At 44.9% G+C, this 23,684-nt stretch overlaps 1 protein-coding gene across 5 annotated transcripts in view; it reads right to left on the bottom strand.

Moving 5' to 3' along the window:
* Positions 1–23,684, bottom strand: part of LOC118400572 (tensin-2-like) — a 69,084-nt gene that overhangs the window by 42,239 nt on the left and 3,161 nt on the right. For 2 of the 5 annotated variants that reach the window (XM_052473937.1, XM_052473941.1), the window contains exons 4-5: positions 4,084–4,116; positions 3,857–3,905 (exon numbers count right to left, since the gene is read on the bottom strand). The gene's annotated coding sequence lies outside the window, so the exon portion shown is untranslated. Of the gene's footprint in view, positions 1–3,856; positions 3,906–4,083; positions 4,117–14,763; positions 14,929–23,684 lie in introns of those variants that run through there. The other 3 variants (XM_052473938.1, XM_052473940.1, XM_052473939.1) reach the window with 3 other exon arrangements.

Here is a 23,684-nt window from a genome sequence, read left to right as displayed (position 1 = left end):
CTCAACCCTCCTCTCCTCCCTTTCTGCATCCTTTGACTCTCTATGTCCCCTATCCTCCAGGCCGGCGCGGTCCTCCCCTCCCGCCCCATGGCTCGACGACTCATTGCGAGCTCACAGAACAGGGCTCCGGGCAGCTGAGCGGAAATGGAGGAAAACTCGCCTCCCTGCGGATCTGGCATCCTTTCACTCCCTCCTCTCTACATTTTCCTCCTCTGTCTCTGCTGCTAACGCCATTTTCTACCACTCTAAATTCCAAGCATCTGCCTCTAACCCTAGGAAGCTCTTTGCCACCTTCTCCTCACTCCTGAATCCTCCTCCCCCTCCCCCTCCTCCCTCTCTGCAGATGACTTCGTCAACCATTTTGAAAAGAAGGTCGACGACATCCGATCCTCGTTTGCTAAGTCAAACGGCACCGCTGGTTCTGCTCACACTGCCCTACCCTGTGCTCTGACCTCTTTCTCCCCTCTCTCTCCAGATGAAATCTCGCGTCTTGTGACGGCCGGCCGCCCAACAACCTGCCCGCTTGACCCTATCCCCTCCTCTCTTCTCCAGACCATTTCCGGAGACCTTCTCCCTTACCTCACCTCGCTCATCAACTCATCCCTGACCGCTGGCTACGTCCCTTCCGTTCTCAAGAGAGCGAGAGTTGCACCCCTTCTGAAAAAACCTACACTCAATCCCTCCGATGTCAACAACTACAGACCAGTATCCCTTCTTTCTTTTCTCTCCAAAACTCTTGAACGTGCCGTCCTTGGCCAGCTCTCCCGCTATCTCTCTCTGAATGACCTTCTTGATCCAAATCAGTCAGGTTTCAAGACTAGTCATTCAACTGAGACTGCTCTTCTCTGTATCACGGAGGCGCTCCGCACCGCTAAAGCTAACTCTCTCTCCTCTGCTCTCATCCTTCTAGACCTATCGGCTGCCTTCGATACTGTGAACCATCAGATCCTCCTCTCCACCCTCTCCGAGTTGGGCATCTCCGGCGCGGCCCACGCTTGGATTGCGTCCTACCTGACAGGTCGCTCCTACCAGGTGGCGTGGCGAGAATCTGTCTCCTCACCACGCGCTCTCACCACTGGTGTCCCCCAGGGCTCTGTTCTAGGCCCTCTCCTATTCTCGCTATACACCAAGTCACTTGGCTCTGTCATAACCTCACATGGTCTCTCCTATCACTGCTATGCAGACGACACACAATTAATCTTCTCCTTTCCCCTTTCTGATGACCAGGTGGCAAATCGCATCTCTGCATGTCTGGCAGACATATCAGTGTGGATGACGGATCACCACCTCAAGCTGAACCTCGGCAAGACGGAGCTGCTCTTCCTCCCGGGGAAGGACTGCCCGTTCCATGATCTCGCCATCACGGTTGACAACTCCATTGTGTCCTCCTCCCAGAGCGCTAAGAACCTTGGCGTGATCCTGGACAACACCCTGTCGTTCTCAACTAACATCAAGGCGGTGGCCCGTTCCTGTAGGTTCATGCTCTACAACATCCGCAGAGTACGACCCTGCCTCACACAGGAAGCGGCGCAGGTCCTAATCCAGGCACTTGTCATCTCCCGTCTGGATTACTGCAACTCGCTGTTGGCTGGGCTCCCTGCCTGTGCCATTAAACCCCTACAACTCATCCAGAACGCCGCAGCCCGTCGGGTGTTCAACCTTCCCAAGTTCTCTCACGTCACCCCGCTCCTCCGCTCTCTCCACTGGCTTCCAGTTGAAGCTCGCATCCGCTACAAGACCATGGTGCTTGCCTACGGAGCTGTGAGGGGAACGGCACCTCAGTACCTCCAGGCTCTGATCAGGCCCTACACCCAAACAAGGGCACTGCGTTCATCCACCTCTGGCCTGCTCGCCTCCCTACCACTGAGGAAGTACAGTTCCCGCTCAGCCCAGTCAAAACTGTTCGCTGCTCTGGCCCCCAATGGTGGAACAAACTCCCTCACGACGCCAGGACAGCGGAGTCAATCACCACCTTCCGGAGACACCTGAAACCCCACCTCTTTAAGGAATACCTAGGATAGGATAAGTAATCCTTCTCACCCCCCCCCCCCCTTTAAGATTTAGATGCACTATTGTAAAGTGACTATTCTACTGGATGTCATAAGGTGAATGCACCAATTTGTAAGTCGCTCTGGATAAGAGCGTCTGCTAAATGACTTAAATGTAATGTAAATGTTCAGAGGAGACTGTGTGAATCAGGCCTTCATGGTCTAATTGCTGCAAAGAAACTACTTCTAAAGGACACCAATGAGAAGAAGAGACTTTCTTGGGCCTAGAAACATGAGCAATGAACATTATACTGGTGGAAATCTGTCCTTTGGTCTGATGAGATTTTGGGGATTTTTGGTTACAACCACCGTGTCTTTATGAGACACAAAGTAGGTGAACGGATGATCTCCGCATGTGTGGTTCCCACCATGAAACATGGTGTGATGGTGTGGGGGTGCTTTGCTGGTGACACTGTCAGTGATTTATTTAGAATTCAAGGCATACTTAACCAGCATGTCTACCACAGCATTCTGCAGCGAAACATCATCCCATCTGGTTTGAGCTTGGGACTATCATTTGTTTTTCAACAGGACAATGACCGAAAACACACCTCCAGTCTGTGTAAGGACTATTTGACCAAGGAGAGTGGTTGAGTGCTGCATCAGATGACCTGGCCTCCACAATCACCCAACCTCAACCCAATTGAGATGGTTTGGGATTTGTTGGACCGCAGAGTGAAAGAAAAGCAGCCAACAAGTGCTCAGTATATGTGGGAACTCCATGTGGGAACTCCATGTGGGAACTCCATGTGGGAACTCCATGTGGGAACTCCAACTTCAAGACTGTTGGACAAGCATTCATGAAGTTGGTTGAGAGAATGCCAAGATTGTGCAAAGCTGTCATCAAGGCAAATGGTGGCTACTTTGAAAAATCTCAAATATAAAACATATTTTGATTTTTTTAAACACTTTTTTGGTTACTACATGATTCCATTATTATTTAATAGTTGTGATGTCTTCACTATTATTCTGCAATGTAGAAAATAGTAAAAATAAAGAAAAACCCTTGAATGAGTTGTTGTGTCCAAACTTTTGACTGGTACTGTATGTGTAACTGATAAATGTGCACACACACACACACACACACACACACACACACACACACACACACACACACACACACACACACACACACACACACACACACACACACACACACACACACACACACATTGATGTTTTCATGCAAATTGTAAAGTATTTTGTCTGTAATGTATTTTTCATTATGTGTCGGACCCCATTAAGACTAGCTGTCTCCATTGGCTGTAATGTTTGTTGTTGGGAGGAGAAGAGGACCAAAGTGCAGCGTGGTATGTATTCATAATACTTTTAATAAAGATGAATACTGAAAAAAAAGAAAGAAAAAAACGACTAACTAACAGTTCTGCAAGGTGCAACAAAAACACTAAACAGAAAATAACTACCCATAGTGGGAAAACAGGCTGCCTAAGTATGGTTCTCAATCAGAGACAACGATTGCCAGCTGCCTCCGATTGGGAACCATACCAGGCCAAACACATAGAAATAGAAAGCATAGAACAAAAACATAGAATGCCCACCCCAACTCACACCCTGACCAAACTATAACAGAGACATACAAAAGGAACTAAGGTCAGGACGTGACATTGGTTAATGTGGATCCTAATAAATCTAATTACTCCACACTCACACTCCTGAGTAAATAATACACTACCTGCAACGGATTTAATCCTTTCCCAAGTCCTTCACTACTGACTGAAAGAGAACACGTCCTTTACTACTAAGTAGAAATATAACAAGTCCTTCACTGGTAAATATGTGATTGGTACCTGGGAAGGAGTTCCTCTTCTTCTGGGACGAAGACCTTGTGGAGCCCTGCTGAGAATGAGGGAAAGAGATCAACTATTTTAGTTTGGGGCTTTTGTAGTACAGCACTGCAGTGAGTATCAGAATGTAAAGACAGAGTGGAGAACACCTTACTAATGCCAAACTAAGTTCAAACAAACCAAATTACAATGACGTGAAGGCAGGAGGACAGAGTTAAATGAATCCTCACCAGGTCTGGGGCTGGGACGCAGGTGGATGTCACCTGAAAGACAGAACACAGGTAAGTACAAAATCTACACATCAATATAAAAACACTTTTTGAATATAGAGTACTGTACTTTATTAATACATAGGGGTATATCATACATATGTCATACAGAAGATACCTGTTTCATAATGATGGTAACTAAAAACATTCTCCTCCATACAAACATGCTGACCACACAGACACTTTATGCCATGTCATGTGGCTCAGCAGATAGATAGTTCTTAGTTCTTGGAGGAATGAACAGGATAGGGGGACGAGAGAGGGAAGTGTGCTAATGGAGGGGAATCTCTCTCTCTCAAAGGCTGGAGAGAAAACACTGCTGCTGTCATGCTGTCGTCAGAGATTTACCCCTTCCCTATGACAGAGTAGCGGGGCGTGACTCCAGAGTACCCCTTCCCTATGACAGAGTAGCGGGGTGTGACTCCAGAGTACCCCTTCCCTATGACAGAGTAGCGGGGCGTGACTCCAGAGTACCCCTTCCATATGACAGAGTAGCGGGGCGTGACTCCAGAGTACCCCTTCCATATGACAGAGTAGCGGGGCGTGACTCCAGAGTACCCCTTCCCTATGACAGAGTAGCGGGGCGTGACTCCAGAGTACCCCTTCCATATGACAGAGTAGCGGGGCGTGACTCCAGAGTACCCCTTCCATATGACAGAGTAGCGGGGCGTGACTCCAGAGTACCCCTTCCCTATGACAGAGTAGCGGGGCGTGACTCCAGAGTACCCCTTCCCTATGACAGAGTAGCGGGGCGTGACTCCAGAGTACCCCTTCCATATGACAGAGTAGCGGGGCGTGACTCCAGAGTACCCCTTCCATATGACAGAGTAGCGGGGCGTGACTCCAGAGTACCCCTTCCCTATGACAGAGTAGCGGGGCGTGATGCCAGACTAGACATAAACCGGTTTGCACTCTGTAGCATCATGTTCCAGAGATGAATCGGTGTAAAGTTCTCTGTATTCCTAGACAGAAATGTGTCGTTTTCCATACTTCTCATAATTGCGATCCTCACAACATGTGATAATACAGAATGTATGTTGTCCTCAATGTTCCATGAATTTATATTGATCAAGTTTGATCTTTTTGGTCATGAAGGAAAGGAGATGAGGAAAAGATGCCATCTCAGATATTGGGACACAACCCGAGTCCTACCAAAACCATAAGCTGAGGTCCTATTCTCTACCCCTCTTCCTGGTCTGTACTTCCCCTCATTGTCTGGTGTAAGAAATAGGATAAACCCCCACTAGCTTAAGCTTACCTTACACCAATATAATATATGAGGTCGAGCAAGTGCACACTGCAGACATTAGAGAGGACGATAGGGGAGCAGAATGTCACCCCAAAGGTTAAATGTCATTCCATTTTTACCTCTGACCTCATTACATCATTGCACTGACAGGACATGAGTGGCATTTGACCATTGGGCTAAGGTCTACTAGTTGTTGACAGGTGAATGTCAACATGTTAGACAAGTATGAAATACCAGACAGAATCACCTCAAGAAGCAGCTTTGAAGATTGTCATTGTAAAGCACTGTCCACATTAACGAAAAGGTCAAGAGCTTTATATACAATTTATTAACATCATTACACTTTCCAATCTGTTTATTGGACGGTCACACCGTCCCTACCTATCTTTATCTGAGAGACGGAGAGAAAAGAAGAAGAGAAAAGCAGGAGGGGAAGGGGAGGACGGGGGTAAAGCACCACATTAAATCTCCCTCCCTGGTTGGCAGTTAGACAGATGTTTCCTGAATGCACAGAGGCCTCCTCTTAATTCCACACACTAATGGACACATTAAGATAGAATATTCACTCGCACACACACACACACACACACACACACACACACACACACACACACACACACACACACACACACACACACACACACACACACACACACACACACACACACACGCACACACGCACACACGCACGCACGCACACGTGTACCGGTTCTAAGTCAATACCATGTTAATACCATGTGATGCACACATCTATACAAAGCAGCCAGACCGTGACCCATTGACCCTGACTAAGCCATATCTGCCATTTTGTGCTAAACTAGACAAAATCTAATCTTGGTTTGGACTGAAAACTCAACAGGGCAAAATGTGAAGAGGTGTGATATGAAACTAAACAGGGAGTCAAAGAGAAGCGAGGGAGGGAAAGAGAGAAGGACAGAAACACAAGCAATGGGGAGAGAGTTGTTTGTGTGATGGAGAGAGAGAGCCTCTCCTTCTCTCCCCGTCTCACACATACAACCTTCTCCCTCGCTCATGTTTCTGGTGGAGGGATGGACAGGGTGAGGAGAAAGAGGGAGTGAGAGAGAAAGAAAGAGAGAGAAAGAAAGAGTAAAATAAAGAGATAAAGAGAGAGAAAGGTCTGTGCTGTGTCAGATTGTTTACTGCTGGGCTGAGGGAGCTTCTGCAGGCAGCTCTTTAAACACCATCATCAGCCTGTTGAACAGCCCTCGATCACAGCTGAGTGTACCACTTCACTTCAACCACTTCACTCTGCTGCCTGCCCTAACATGACAAGAAAAAAAACAGAGAAAGAGAGAAACAGACAGAGAGAGTGTGCTAGAAAGGGAGTAAGACGGAGGTAGGGAAAGGGAGTCAGAATCAGAGAGGTAGAGAAGAGTTGAGAGAGGTTTGAAAAGGATGAACATGAAGAAAATATATATATTTTAACATTTCTCCTTGTTAATTTTGATGTGTTCTACTCACTGTCGCAATGTGGGAAACATTGACTTGTCATTTCCCGAGAAAGCTCATTGAATTGAATGTCAATTCAATTGAAGGAGAGAGAGAGTGGTATAGAACCCTGGTATAGAACAGTAACATTATGCCATTATAAAATCGATGGCAGAGTTCCAGTGGAAGTGTGTGTGTGTGTTTTATGTAACCAGAAGTGATGACATCATGACCATGTGACCTGTTTACCAGGGTCATGTTCGGGAGCAGATAGAAATGACTTGCATAGAGACTGATACGATTCCCTGTCCTACATGACAGAAAAGCATGTCTGTTCCACATGGTCTATTTATATGTGAATGTTCTCTAACATTGCGTCCCATTGAACGTAACCCAGATGAGCAGGAAAGCACAACAGTTCTAGGCAACATCCCAAATGGCACCCTATTCCCTTTATAGTGCAATACTTTTCACCAGGGCCCACAGGGCTCTGTTCTCTTTCTAATGCAGTACTTTTCACCAGGGCCCATAGGGCTCTGTTCTCTTTCTAATGCAGTACTTTTCACCAGGGCCCACAGGGCTCTGTTCTCTTTCTAATGCAGTACTTTTCACCAGGGCCCATAGGGCTCTGTTCTCTTTCTAATGCAGTACTTTTCACCAGGGCCCATAGGGCTCTGTTCTCTTTCTAATGCAGTACTTTTCACCAGGGCCCATAGGGCTCTGTTCTCTTTCTAATGCAGTACTTTCACCAGGGCCCACAGGGCTCTGTTCTCTTTCTAATGCAGTACTTTTCACCAGGGCCCATAGGGCTCTGTTCTCTTTCTAATGCAGTACTTTTCACCAGGGCCCATAGGGCTCTGTTCTCTTTCTAATGCAGTACTTTTCACCAGGGCCCATAGGGCTCTGTTCTCTTTCTAATGCAGTACTTTTCACCAGGGCCCATAGGGCTCTGTTCTCTTTCTAATGCAGTACTTTTCACCAGGGCCCACAGGGCTCTGTTCTCTTTCTAATGCAGTACTTTTCACCAGGGCCCACAGGGCTCTGTTCTCTTTCTAATGCAGTACTTTTCACCAGGGCCCACAGGGCTCTGTTCTCTTTCTAATGCAATACTTTTCACCAGGGCCCATAGGGCTCTGTTCTCTTTCTAATGCAGTACTTTTCACCAGGGCCCACAGGGCTCTGTTCTCTTTCTAATGCAGTACTTTTCACCAGGGCCCACAGGGCTCTGTTCTCTTTCTAATGCAATACTTTTCACCAGGGCCCATAGGGCTCTGTTCTCTTTCTAATGCAGTACTTTTCACCAGGGCCCATAGGGCTCTGTTCTCTTTCTAATGCAGTACTTTTCACCCGGGCTCATAGGGCTTTTGGGACGTATCTCTAGTTTTTGAATAGAGATTCATCCGACAGGGTAGGAAGCCACTGTTAATTAATTGGTTGTAATAATGGTGGTAAACGGGATAAAGTGATGGAGCCACAGGAAGGAAAGGATGATGGACTGAAGCCCCTCGAGATTGGTGTTGAACATAGTAGCCTAGTGCGCACACACCACACACACAACCTCATGAGTCAACAGGATATTCACACACACACACACACACACACACACACACACACACACACACACACACACACACACACACACACACACACACACACACACACACACACACACACACACACACACACACACACACACACACACACACACACACACACACACACACACACACACACACGTGTCCAGGGCAGCAGCAGCCTGAGGAGCTTCATTAGTTCCTTTAGCCAGTGTGCTGCTAGGGCCATCTGGTTACGTTTGCCTTGTCCATCAGCTAGACTAGCTACCACTTACAGAGGTGCCTGCCCGTCTCCCATCCAACCCTCAGGGACTACTGACTGGTATTACAGCTGCCCATGTGGCCCTCCCTACAGCCAGCATGAGACAGAGAGGCCAAGTCATGGGCATAGAAAGAAGAACTAGACAACAGTACCTTCCGCAGTGCAGCTGTGACCTAACAACCTAGTAGAACTTTACTGCGATGGAAAGATGACTGGATTCCAATGAATGTGAATGCCACATATGACTGCCAATGCCATCATGGCACAATATAAATGGATTCCAATGAACCACAAAATACCTTTTCAGGACATAGACATCTTGCTCAAACTTGTGCCAAGCACGAGCCTAACTAGATGAAGCGGATAGATAAGTGCATCACTACTGCCTTCCTGAGACTTGGGAGTGCTCTGGATCTGGGCATACAGATCTAGGCTATTGGGGCGGAATTTCCACTCAAACTACTTTGTGACCCTTGTTTTTGCTTATTGTAGGCCTACTATTGGATATTCAATGTTGGTCATTGGCTGTAACTTTGTCTGGTGCTATTTTGGGCCAGGTCTCAGCAGCAGGAAGGCAAAAGGGAAATAAAGAAAGTGGCTGGGTATTCTGAGTCAGTGGGACTAAAGACTAATTCTGACAGTTTGAGTCAGAGGTTACTTTCTCTCTGTCATCCAATAATAGGTTTTATCAGGACGACTTCCAAGACAGAACTGACCTAATTTCCAGTTGTTAGTGCAAAAAGAGAGGGAAGAGAGGGAGGAGAGAGGGGGAAGAAGTGAGTAACTCATACACTTTTAACATAGTGAGGTAAACAATTAAACTCTGAGATTGTTGAGCTGAGAATATTCTAAGACAGCAGTTCAGACAACTGACACACACAATATCCACTCCAGCTCGAAGTCTGACTCTCAAGGATCTAATAATATATTACATCTTATATATTCTAAGCATCTTCTTCTCTCCTCTTAACCACTGTGTAATTGAGTCAAAGAGACAGACAGCGGAAACGTTTCCACATTCCACACAGAGCACAGGCTAGATTTAGAAGCCATGTTGCTGTGAATAAGTAGGCAGTGAGAAAGCTCTTTCTCTCCCTCTCTCTGTTTCCATCTGCCTGCCTGTCTGTCTGCCTGCCTGTCTCACGGGTCCTTATGTACAGGGGCTACAGTCAAATTTACACTAACCACAGTCATGCCGCCATGGGACACAAGCATGTACCTCTCCTCCCCCTTTCCACCAAATAAACAAAAGACACAGAGATTAAGATAATGCACGAGAGGATGGGTGGGGGGGTACGAGGCATGGGGAAGAGAAACATTGGATAGAGGGAGTGGGCACACAGAGCTGAGGGGAGAAAAAGCTTGGAGGAGAAGGTGGGAGAACAACAGCATTTGGGTGAAAGAGAAGGGGAGACCTTGGGGTAGACAGAGAGAAATAATGATGGAAGGTGAGAAGGGGAGAGAGAGAGAGAGAGAGAATGAGAATGTGAGCGAGCATGTGAGTTAGTGAGTGAAAGAGTGCTTGGGGGGTATCAACAGCTGAAAATGCCTTTCAACCATTGAAACCAGACAGAGTTTGGTAGACCTCCTTACTTTAGACCCTACACTGCTCTGAGCGCTCATCAAGGCATTTTGTTCATCCGTCAACTCAGATCTCTACTTGCTGTTCATGTAACAGCTTTACAAAGTGTACAGACCCTGCTATTTCACCATGTTTTTTGACACAAGCAAATTATCAAGTGTGCATGAAACTGTACACACAAACCGGTCTCTCTCTCTCTCTCTCTCTAACCCTTTCATGCTTCTGGATTTCCACTTGCTCTCTCCATGACATAGACTGACATAAGCTGTGATCCCTTATTGTTGTCACCTGTTAAATCAACATCAATCAGTGTAGATGAAGGGGAGGAGACTGGTTAATAAGGATTTATTTAGGGGGAAATGTTTGTGTCAAGAACAGCAGCACTTCTGGGTTTTTCACTCTCAACAGTTTCCCATGTGTATCAACAATGGTCCACCACCCAAAGGACATCCAGCCACTGTGGGAAGCATTGAAGTCAACATGGGCCAGCATCCCTATGGAATGCTTTCAACACCTTGTAGAATCCATGACCTGACGAGTTGAAGCTGTTCTATTGGCAAAAGGGGGCGGGGGGGTGAAACTCAATATTAGGAAGGTGTTCCTAATGTTTTGTATACTCAGTGTAACTAATCTAGCCAACTTCCTAGGCAAAAGCAACTATATTTGATTCATAAAAATCAGTTAAACCCTATCAATCCAAAAGTCATGCCCGTGACAAAAAAACAACTTAAAGACCCTTTAAGTCTCAGTAGTACCAGAGGTCTTGCCATGGCCACAACGCGGAAAATAGCGACCCTCTAATCCCAGTTAGATGAGGCCTATTGTTGTCTGTATCTCCCAGCTCAGCCACACAGGAAATGAAAAACCCTGGGTAAATATAAACACACACGTTGTGTGTGGGCACGTTTTCCCTGTATTGCTTCCATACTAAGTGGGGAGAAGGCTTAAGACATTTACGCAGTATGCATCCACTAAAGCATATACAGTGCATTTGAAAAGTATTCAGCCACCTTGACTTTTTGCACATTTTGTTACATTACAGCCTATACCCCATAATAACAAAGCAAAAACTGATATCACATTTACATCAGTATTCAGACCCTTTACTCAGTACTTTGTTGAAGCACCTTTGGCAGTGATTACAGCCTCAAGTCTTCTTGCGTATGATGCTACAAGCTTGGCACACCTGTATTTGGAGAGTTTCTCTCATTCTTCTCAGCAGATCCTCTAAAGGTCTGTCAGGTTGGAGGGGGAGGGTCACTGCACAGCTATTTTCAGGTCTCTCCAGAGATGTTCCATCGGGCTCAAGTCCAGGCTCTGGCTGGGCCACTCAAGGAGATTCAGAGACTTGTCCCACAGCCACTCCTGCGTTGTTTTGACTGTGTGCTTAAGAGTCTTTATCCTTTATCCAGTCTGAGGTCCTGAGAGCTCTGGAGCAGATTTTCATCAAGGATCGCTCTGCACTTCGCTCCGTTCATCTTTCCCTCAACCCTGACTAGTCTCCAAGACCCTGCCACTGAACAACATCCCCACAGCATGATGCTGGCACCACCATGCTTCACAGTAGGGATGGTGTCAGGTTTCCTCCAGACGTGACGCTCTGCATTCAGGCCAGAGTTCTGTCTTGGTTTCATCAGACCAGAGAATCTTGTTCCTCATCCACCTTTTGAAAACTCAAAGTGGGCGGTCATGTGCCTTTTACTGAAGAGTGGCTTCCATTTGGCAATTCTACCATAAAAAGGTCTACTAGCTGGAGTGCTGCGGAGATGGTTGTACTTCTGGAAGGTTCTCCCATTTCCATTGAGGAACTCTGGAGCTCTGTCAGAGCTCTGTCAGACTGAGCAAAAAAACAATTCAACCCATTTTAGAACAAGGCTGCAACATAACAAAAATTTTAAAAAAGCTTTGTCAGAGTGACCATCCCTGACCTAGGCCCTTCTCCCCTGATTGCTCAGTTTGACCAGGCGGCCAGCTCTAGAAAGAGTCTTGGTGGTTCCAAACTTCTTCCATTTAAGAATGACGGAGGCTACTGTGGTCTTGGGGACCTTTAATGCTGCAGAAATGTTTTGGTACCCTTCCCCAGATCTGTTCCTCGACACAATTCTGTCTCGGAGCGCTACGGACAATTACATCGATCTCATGGCTTGGTTTTTGCTCTGACATGCACTGGCAACTGTGGGACCTTATATGGACAGGTGTGTGCCTTTCCAAATCATGTCCAATCTACTGACTTTACCACAGCTGGACTCCAAACAAGTTGTAGAAACATCTCAAGGATGATCAATGGAAACAGGACGCACCTGAGCTCAATTTCAAGTCTCGTCGCAAAGGGTCTGAATACTTATGTAAATAAAGTATCTGTTTTTCTTTTTTATACATTTTCAAAAATGTCTAAAAACCTGTTTTCACTTTGTCATTATGGTGTATTGTGTGTAGATTGATGAGCAAAAAAATAATTTATTACATTTTACAATAAGGCTGTAACGTAATTGTCCCTAGAATTTCTAAGCAAACAGCTCGAGGCAGGGCTTTCTCCTATAGAGCTCCATTTTTATGGAATGGTCTGCCTACCAATGTGAGAGACGCAAACTCGGTCTCAACCTTTAAGTCTTTACTGAAGACTCATCTCTTCAGTGGGTCATATGATTGAGTGTATTCTGGCCCAGGAGTGTGAAGGTGAAAGGAAAGGCTCTGGAGCAACGAACCGCCCTTGCCGTCTCTGCCTGGCCGGTTCTGGGTTGGCGCCCCCCCCCCTTGGGTTGTGCTGTGGCAGAGATCTTTGTGGGCTATACGCGGCCTTGTCTCAGGATGATAAGTTGGTGGTTGAAGATATCCCTCTAGTGGTGTGGGGGCTGTGCTTTGGCAAAGTGGGTGGGGTTATATCCTTCCTGTTTGGCCCTGTCCGGGGGTGTCATCGGATGGGGCCACAGTGTCTCCTGACCCCTCCTGTCTCAGCCTCCAGTATTTATGCTGCAGTAGTTTGTGTGTTGGGGGGCTAGGGTCAATTTGTTATGGAGTACTTCTCCTGTCCTATCCGGTGTCCTGTGTGAATTTAAGTGTGCTCTCTCTAATTCTCTCTTTCTTTCTTCCTGTCTCTCGGAGGACCTGAGCCCTAGGACCATGCCTCAGGACTACCTGACATGATGACTTCTTGCGGTCCCCAGTCCACCTGGCCGTGCTGCTGCTCCAGTTTCAACTGTTCTGCCTGTGATTATTATTATTTGACCATGCTGGTCATTTATGAACATTTGAACATCTTGGCCATGTTCTGTTATAATCTCCACCTGGCACAGCCAGAAGAGGATTGGCCACCCCACATAGCCTGGTTCCTCTCTAGGTTTCTTCCTAGGTTCTGGCCTTTCTAGGGAGTTTTTCCTAGCCACCGTGCTTCTACACCTGCATTGCTTGCTGTTTGGGGTTTTAGGCTGGGTTTCTGTACAGCACTTTGAGATATCAGCTGATGTACGAGGGCTATATAAATACATTTGATTGGATTTGAAGGGGTCTGAATACTTTCCGAATGCACTGTACATTACAGTAAATGCAGAGGTTTCAGCTGGAATGGTGACGGAGATGACCAATAAGCTCAACACCGTAACATCTGCTCAGTCCACTGCTTTTGCATTTAGTTCTAAGGATGCATGTCCTTTCTAAAGAACAAGCCACTTCACCTCCTTTGCTAATGAGCTCTAGCACTACAGTAGAGAGCTCTATGTAAACTGACAGAACTATTTCTGACTTGCAAGCAATCTCCTGCTATACCTAGAGCTTGCTATGAAGGGATAGCATGTCTTGAATTTCACCCTCTGTAGTTATTTGGCTTAATTTTTACATTAAATGTATTGTAAGCAGGTCATTGCACAGTGCAATAAAACATTCTTAGTGGACAAATTAATAAAGTATAAAAAAATGGGACGAACTCCATAAAAACAAGTGACCTTTTTACCCTTTTACATTCTAAACCATCCATACACTAATACATGAGTGTAACATATCACTCTGATCTCTACCTCAATTCATGTCAACAGACCAGTGCTTTCTCTGAACAGCTGACAAAGTGCATATATCATGACAATCTGTATTGCTCAGACGACCAGAAGAGGTAGGTCCACAGATATTGTTAGGACAGCTGGCTGTTTCCCGAACACTCTGTTGCTTCTGTGTCCTCTCAAACAGAATCGTCTAGACACACACAACAGACACACATGCGTTCGAAGTATTCTTCCACTGCTTTCAACTAGCTAGCTCTTACCATACTTCTCAGCTTTGCTGTACCGCAGTACTCTATATACACAATACTCAATACTCTGTACACAGTACTACTCAATACTCTCTTCTAGTCACGTCTGCCACTTGAAAACCTATAATAGATAAGGGTTTAACAAATCATAGTGCAAACACAGTACACAAAGCAGTGCACAAGATGGGAAGATTATACTGTTAATCTTTCCATTCAGTGCCCATTATAAACTCCACACTACTCTATTTCCTCAATATCATGAATGAACCATGGAGCGCATTTTACCTTTCAGCAAGCTGCTTCAGTTCCCTCTTAACTCGCTCTCTGTCACAGAAGAGCCTTCTCTGTAGAGAGAGAACATTATACAGTGCCTCTCTCGCTCTCTCGCCCTCTAACAGTAACACGCGCTGCCGCTGTGCAGGCATACGATACAGTAATATTTTCCCTCCCTCACTTCCTTTCTCTCTCTCACACACATACAAATCCAATGTGCCAGCACACACACCCCCATGGGCATAACTGGGCAGTCAAAGGGCTCTGGTTACTGACGCCCTATTCCCTCCCTTGGGGTGAGGAAGAGGGATAGAGGGAGGAAGGGAGAGGAAGAGACACTGATTGAGGGAGGGAGGGAAGATAAAGAGGCAGAGTGGATAGGAGGGGAGAGGGAGTGGACAGAGAGAATGTTTTAACGCGAGAGAGAGAGATGAAGAGAGGGAGAGGAAGGAAAACATTGAAAGAGGCAGAGAGAGAAACAGAAATGGTATGAAGAAAGCGACAGATGAGAGGGAAAGAAAAAGGAGAGGACTGTGATAGACAGGCAAACTGATCAAATTATCATCCAACTTGTATGATCAAATAACTGTGTATCACATTAGTAGGGTAACACTGCATTGCACAGCCATGCCAATCCAAAACAATTGACCAGAAACATTTAATAAAGAAAAATCAATATTGGAGATAAATACATAGTCATAGGACATGAAGTAAAAGAGATATGGAGAGAGAAACAGAGGGATGTAGGGAGAATGGAAAATATATTGAGAGAACAATGGGGGGAGATAGCATGCTGTGAAGCTTTTAAACATTTGTAGCCTTGTTTCGGCTCAAATCAAACAATTTTATTGGTCACATACACATGGTTAGCAGATGTTATTGCAAGTGTAGCGAAATGCTTGTGCTTCTAATATCTAACAATTCCACAACAACTACCTAATACACACAAATCTAAGTAAAGGGATGTAATAAGAATATATACATATAAATACATGGATGAGCGATGACCGAGCGGCATAGGCAAGATGCAATAGATGGTATAAAATACAGTATATATATAGGACGAGTAATGCAAAAAATGTAAACATTATTAAAGTGGCATTATTAAAGTGACTAGTGATCTATTTATTAATGTGGCCAAGGATTTCAAGTCTGTATGTAGGCAGCAGCCTCTGTGTTAGTGACAGCGGTTTAACAGTCTGATGGCCTTGAGGTGTTTTTCAGTCTCTCGGTCCCAGCTTTGATGCACCTGTACTGACCTCGCCTTCTGGATGATAGCGGGATAAACAGGCAGTGGCTCGGGTGGTTGTTGTCCTTAATGTTTTTGGCCTTCCTGTGACAACGGGTGCTGTAGGTGTCCTGGAGGGTAGGTAGTTTACCCACTGTGATGCGTTTTGCAGACCGCACCACCATCTGGAGAGCCCTGTGGTTGTGGGCGCTGCAGTTGTGATACAGCCTTACAGAATGCTCTCAATTGTGGATCTGTAAAAGTTTGTGAGGATTTTAGATGACAAGCCAAATTTCTTCAGCCTCCGGAGGTTGAAGAGGCACCGTTGCGCATTCTTCACCACACTGTCTGTGTGGGTGGACCATTTCAGCCTGTCCATGATGTGTACGCTGAGGATCTTAAAACTTTCCACCTTGTCCACTGCTTTCCCGTCGATGTGGATAGGGGGGTGCGCCCTCTGAAGTCCACGATCATCTCCTTTGTTTTGTTGACATAGAGTGAGAGGTTGTTTTCCTGACACCACACTGAGTGCCCTCACCTCCTCTCTATAGGCTGTCTCATTGTTGTTGGGGATCAAGCCTACTACTGTTGTGTCATTTGCAAACTTGATGATTGAGTTGGAGGCATGCATGGTCACACAGGCATGGGTGAACAGGGAGTACAGGAGAGAGCTGAGCACGCACCCTTGTGGGGCCCGAGTGTTGAGGATCAGCGGGGTGGAGATGTTGTTTCCTACCTTCACCAGCCGGGGGCGGCCTGTCAGGAAGTCCAGGAACCAATTGCACAGGGCGGGGTTGAGCCCCAGGGCCTCCAGCTTGATGATGAACTTGGAGATTACTATGGTGTTGAATGCTGAGCTGTAGTCAATGAACAGCATTCTTACATAGGTATTTATCTTGTCCAGATGGGATAGGGCAGTGTGCAGCGTTATGGCGATTGCGTCGTCTGTGGACCTATTGGAGTGGTATGCAAATTGAAGTGGGTCTAGGGTGACGGGTAAGATGGAGGTGATGTGATGCTTGACTAGTCTCTCAAGGAACTTCATAATGACAGAAGTGAGTGCTAGGGGGCGATAGTAATTTATTTCAGTTACCTTTGCACTCTTGGGAACAGCAACAATGGTGGCCCTCTTGAAGCATGTGGGGACAGCAGACTGGGATAGGGAGCAGTTGAATATGTCCGTAAACACACCAGCCAGCTGGTCTGTGCATGCTCTGAGGACGCAGCTAGGGATACCGTCTGGGCCAGCAGCTTTGCGAGGGTTAACACGTTTAAATGTCTTACTTACATCGGCCACGGAGAAGGAAAGGGGGGGCCCGCAGTCCTCGGTTGGTGGGCTGCGTCGGTGGCACTGTATTATCCTCAAAGCAAGCAAAGAAGCTGTTTAGTTCGTCTGGAAGCAAGACAGTGTCTGTGATGTGGCTGGTTCTTTTTGTAGTCCGTGATTGCCTGTAGACCCTGCCACATACGTCTCCTGTCTGGGCCGTTGAATTGCGACTCCACTTTGTCCCTATACCTACATTTCACTTGTTTGATTGCCTTGTGGAGGGAAGGTAATCAAACAAGCAAAATGTGCAGCTTTTATTAAACTACATTCATGGCCTTGACTCTACTGTGAAGCTTTTAAACAACATTTGTAGCCATGTCGTGTCCCTCATATATATGAATATTCCCAGATGGAAGCTGTCTAATCATACTCCCTTTGTCTTCCCTCTCTCTCTCTCCTTCTCCAGCTGCCGCACACTTATTTGTGCCTGCTGTCAATCACTCCCCAATCACTCCCTCGCGAGCACCACGGTTACTTCTATATTTTACCCACCTTAGTGTCTTTTTCAGATTGATCATTACTCTGTGTGATGCACACTCCTCACCTCTCCTCACAAGCCTTTCGGCCCTACTGTTGTTTTTGGTCAGGTTACAGTTACTATAATACCACAGAAGAAGAGTATCAAAATATATAATCAAATCGTATTTGTCATCTGCCAAATAAATCAAATCAAATGGATGTTTATAGCCCTTCGTACATCAGCTGATATCTCAAAATGCTGTACAGAAACCCAACCTAAAAACCCCAAACAGCAAGCAATGCAGGTGTAGAAGCACGGTGGCTGTGAACCTGACTTACCCTAACCCTGACTGACTAACCTTTTGGTGTTGGGTTAATATTGCCCTAACCTGACCCTGACTGATTTTACTTAACCTTTATTATTATTATTATTATTATTTATTTTTATTTGTTTTACCCCCTTTTCTCCTCAATTTCGTGGTAGTAGTTCGGGAGAGACGAAGGTCGAAAGCCATGCGTCCTCCGAAACACAACCCAACCAAGCCGCACTGCTTCGTAACACAGCCCGGAAGCCAGCCGCACCAATGTGTAGGAGGAAACACCGTGCACCTAGCGACCTGGTTAGCGTGCATTGCGCCCGGCCCGCCACAGGAGTCGCTAGTGTGCGATGAGACAAGGATATCCCTACCGGCCAAACCCTCCCTAACCCGGACGACGCTAGGCTAATTGTGCGTCGCCCCACGGACCTCCCGGTCGCGGCCGGCTGCGACCCTGGTGGCAGAGCTAGCACTGCGATGCAGTGCCCTAGACCACTGCGCCACCCGGGAGGCCCATTTTACTGAACCTTTAACGTGTGCCGACTAACCCTGACCGCTCTAACTTGTGCCGACTAACCCTGACCGCTCTAACTTGTGCCGACTAACCCTGACCGCTCTAACTTGTGCCGACTAACCCTGACCGCTCAAACTTGTGCCGACTAACCCTGACCGCTCAAACTTGTACCGACTAACCCTGACCGCTCAAACTTGTGCCGACTAACCCTGACCGCTCTAACTTGTGCCGACTAACCCTGACCGCTCTAACTTGTGCCGACTAACCCTGACCGCTCTAACTTGTGCCGACTAACCCTGACCGCTCTAACTTGTGCCGACTAACCCTGACCGCTCTAACTTGTGCTGACTAACCCTGACCGTTGTAACTTGTGCTGACTAACCCTGACTTGTTTAACCAGGCAAGTCAGTTAAGAACAAATTTTTATTTTCAATGACTGCCTAGGAACAGTGGGATAACTGCCTGTTCAGGGGCAGAACGACAGATTTGTACCTTGTCAGCTCGGGGATTTGAACAGGCAACCTTCCGGTCACTAGCCCAACGCTCTAACCACTAGGCTACCCTGGGCCCTGACAGACCTGGGCTCTGACAGTAAATCTCAGGAAGATAAAAATAATGGTGTTCCTGTCGCCAGGACCAGAAATACAACCAGAAAAAGTCCCAGAATGGGACAAATTGAGACTCTGCATGCAGAATTATGCAAAATTATCCTCTGTGTACAACACCAAATAATGCATGCAGAGTAGAATTAGGCCAGATTACAGACCCACAAAGAATAAGAAAAAAAAACACATTTTGATAAACTCCCATATCTATTGGGTGAAATAATACAGTGTGCCATCACTGCTGCGAGATTTGTGACCTGTTGCCACAAGAAAAGTACAACCAGTGAAGAACAAACACAGATGCAACCTATATTTATGTTTACTTATTTTCCCTTTTGCAATTGAACTATTTGCACATCATTACATAACAGTATATAGATATGAGACATTTCAAATGTCTTAATTATTTTGGAACTTTTGTGAGTGTAATGTTTACAGTTGATTTTTTATACATCTATTTCACTTGCTTTGGCAATATAAACATGTTTCTCATGCCAATAAAGCCCCTTAAATTGAAATTGAGAGAGTGTGACAGACAAGAGGCCTCTTCTCCTATTTTCCTCAAAACAGGAAGAGAGGAGATGTTTACACAGCTGCCTGGACTGGCACCGTCCCTTTCAGTGGAAATCTATGGCAGACAGTGGTCACCAGGCGGGCACTACCAACAGTTGCCTCCGCAGACCACCAACTTCAATGATTAAATCTAGGACACTAAAAACAAAGAAAGGTCAAATCTAGAACAACAAATGGCATATTGGAACCCACTGATGCCTGTGGCTAAAGCCTCCTGTCCTCTTCGGCTCCCCAACATCTTGTGATTTGACTCACATAAAAACCTTTCAAGTTGTATTGCGACCCACAAATAGGCAAATAGGCTCGCTGAAACATGGCTTTGCCTATTTGTGGGTCGCAATACAACTTGAAAGGTTTTTATGTGAGTCAAATCACAAGATGTTGGGGAGCCGAAGAGGACAGGAGGGGCGCACGGGTACACAGACAGTCTCTGTTAGGGCGTAGCTCTATAATATCTACATCCTCTCCTGCCTTATTGTCCTTTAAGCTTCCATACACTCTTAGCTTATTTTGGGCAAAAAGCAAGGTATGACAAATGTCTGAGAACGTTGCGGCAACGCCTTCCTAAAGCAGTAGCATCTGACTGCATGTGAACTACATTAGCTCATTAATCTATCCTTGAGCAAGAAGGGAGGAGATGTGGAGAGTGTAGTCTGGGTCAACAACTTATACCAACTCCAGCGACAAACACAGGGCTTTCTCTTCTGACTAAATGGCTGGTGAATTTCTCTGGACTGAAAGAGCATTTCTGAAGTTAGCGTTTTTCCATCTAACTCAAGAACAGGAGGGGTATTGAACTAGGCACCCAAAACACCACCTCACAGTCTCTCTAACTCCCTCAAAAACACCCTTGCAAACACCTTGATTTATTCACTCACTCCATCACAAGGCACATCTTCCGTTGACCGCCCGACCCTCCCTCTCTCCTTCCATCCTAAATTCTGATAGGACACACAATCACAATATGTAGCTTTGCCGTGATTTAAATCATGTTGAGTGAAGACCGTAAAAGCTTAGACCATTAATGGGTCTTAGTACAGTAAGTGCTTAACGTATGCTTAAGACATTATTTAATTATGTTGTGTGTGTGTGAATGTGTGTATTCAATCAAGATGAAGAGTTCATGTAGACCACTGATGATGCCCCTGGCATGCTTTTAACATGTCTAGCTGACGTATGTTCAATAGCATAGTGGCCATCCTATTGACATTCAGATTGCCAGAGCAGTGTGAAAATAGACACATAGAACATTTATTCAATGATTGATTGATATGTGTCCAGACTGGTCGTGGTCCCGTCGCACGTTCACTAAAGTGCTACTAACTGGGACTGGATGCATCAGAATGTATGTATGGATCCGCGCGCCTATCTCTGTCTGTCTAGGTCCCTCTCATTCGATACTATGCCTACATGTTCTATTAGATTAGGCTATACACTGTTATATAACTCATTAGTGAGCTCTTCTGGAATCAATTTGAGTTAAGAAATTCTGTGTCCAAACTCCAGTGTTCTAAAAGAATAGTCAAATGATAAGGGAAAATATCTGATGAATCAGGAAAAAGATTTTGGTGGTGGACACAATGTGAACTCGCCTACACCCCTAGCAAAGACAAGTGACTTAACTTGTTTAATTTGTAAGTAATGCTTTCCATCCATGGAAAATTAGACTACGTAAGATATGTGGGAAGCATCTAGAAATTAACTGACTCAAACTCAATTGTAAAAGTGGATAGAAAGTTCAGTAAAAATTGAACAATACAATTTTTCACAAGTATTCTAAACGTAATATTGTAGTGTAATATGAGATGCTATACTAGCCTATCCCTTACAAAAAAGATTGCCATTTTTAAACTGCAGTCCACTGTGGTGTTTTGGACACAGTAACTGCAATTAAACGGCACTGTAACTGCAGTTACTCTGCAAAATTACTGCAGTTTAAAAAAAAATTATATATATATATATATATATATATATATATATATATATATATATATATATATTGGATGCAGTATTTGAAGCATACTACAGTTATACTGTACTCTGACTGGAATATTTTTTCATAAAGTGATATTTAGTTTAGTATAGTATAAATGCTGTTGAATGGAGTCAATGAATTGGCATAGCAGTTTTGGTAAGAGTACAATAATTTGGCACTGGTAGAATTTGAAGTCTTTCACTTTTGCAAGCAGATAATAAGCAATGAAAAAATGACAGAAGTAGGCTAACGTTACAGACCAATAAGTTCGCCAGAAATATCTAACACAGAAGCTTTTACCGTAGTGACGTATGTGAGCAAAAGACTACACAAAATGTTTTTCAATTAAATTGTTGATATATTGATGAATAAGGGCATGTTAGGGCATGTTACAAGTCCTCTTACCTTACTCATCTCGGGGTTTGGTCCTCTTAAAACCTGTTCACATTGTTCATATATGATTAATGACGTCCATACATCTTAGCATATATCATTGATAACATTATGTCGCTCTTCTCGAATGTGCGCTCTTTCAGATCTATTGCCGACATAGGGAGTAAGGTCAACAACAATGCAGATATGCACAAATCAATTGGCCAGGTCAAACTAAGGGTTAATTATCTGATTCTGATGTACACTACCGTTCAAAAGTTTGGGGTCACTTAGAAATGTCCTTGTTTTTGAAAGAAAATCACATTTGTTGTGCATTAAAATAACAAAATTGATCAAAAATACAGTGTAGACATCATTAATGTTGTAAATGACTATTGTAGCTACAAACGGCAGATTTTTTAAATGGGATATCTACATAGGCGTACAGAGGCTCATTATCAGCAACCATCACTCGTGTTCCAATGGCACACTGTGTGAGATCATCCAAGGCTATTTGATCATTAGAAAACCCTTTTGCAGTTAGCACAGCTGAAAACTGTTGTTCTGATTAAAGAAGCAATACAACTGGCCTTCTTTAGACAAGTTGGAGTATCTGGAGCATCAGCATTTGTGGGTTTGATTACAGGCTCAAAATGGCCAGAAACAGACTTTTCTTCTAAAACTCATCAGTCTATTCTTGTTCTGAGAAATGAAAGCTATTCCATGCGATAAATTGCCAAGAAGCTGAAGATCTCGTACAACGCTGTGTTCTACTCCCTTCCAAGAACAACACAAACTGGCTCTAACCAGAATAGAAAGTGGGAGGCCTCGGTGCACAACTGAGCAAGAGGACAAGTAAATTAGAATGTCTAGTTTGAGAAACAGATGTCCTCAACTGGCAGCTTCATTAAATAGTCCCCGCAAAACACCAATGTGAATAATATTACCACATTAATTTGGTTAAAATATTAAAAACATTTACAATAGGATAAATTGTGCACACTGTATTCCCATTTTTGCCTGTCATGTCAGTCCCTCACAAGCCTACAATGAGTGCAGATTATAAAATAGCAGCACCCAGTGGCGAAAAAAGAGAAGAGCAGATCAGTCTCAGCCACATTGCAGCAGACATTCGGTACCAAACCAATTTGGAATTCTTCTTTCTATCTCAAGGGATTTAAACTTTTCAAATACCTTTATTGATTTCACTATTTGCCTGATGAAGATAACTTGTCTTGAATCCCCCTCAAAAAGAAGATTATGAGCCTTTGATAAAGGTGGTTAGAATCTTACAAACAAACAATATCATGTTATCTTTATTTGAATTGGAAATAACGATGACATTTAAAATGTTATAATTATTAAATAATAATGATAATATTGTCCATCCTAATTGTATCCCAATCATTTTTACCTGATAATTGATTTGGTAATTCACTAACAGAGAAAGTTCCCCAATGCTCTCCTTCTCTGGCCAGGCAGCATCGCATCAGTGGAAACCAACACCGTTCACAGGGCAGGCAAGGTTGTAGCTAAACATGATGGTACAGGAGAACAAGATGT

Source organism: Oncorhynchus keta, chromosome 21 (genome assembly GCF_023373465.1).
Source record: "Oncorhynchus keta strain PuntledgeMale-10-30-2019 chromosome 21, Oket_V2, whole genome shotgun sequence".
NCBI lineage: Eukaryota > Metazoa > Chordata > Actinopteri > Salmoniformes > Salmonidae > Oncorhynchus > Oncorhynchus keta.
Note: the sequence above shows the minus strand (reverse complement) of the source record. Positions and strands in the feature narration are given on the sequence as shown.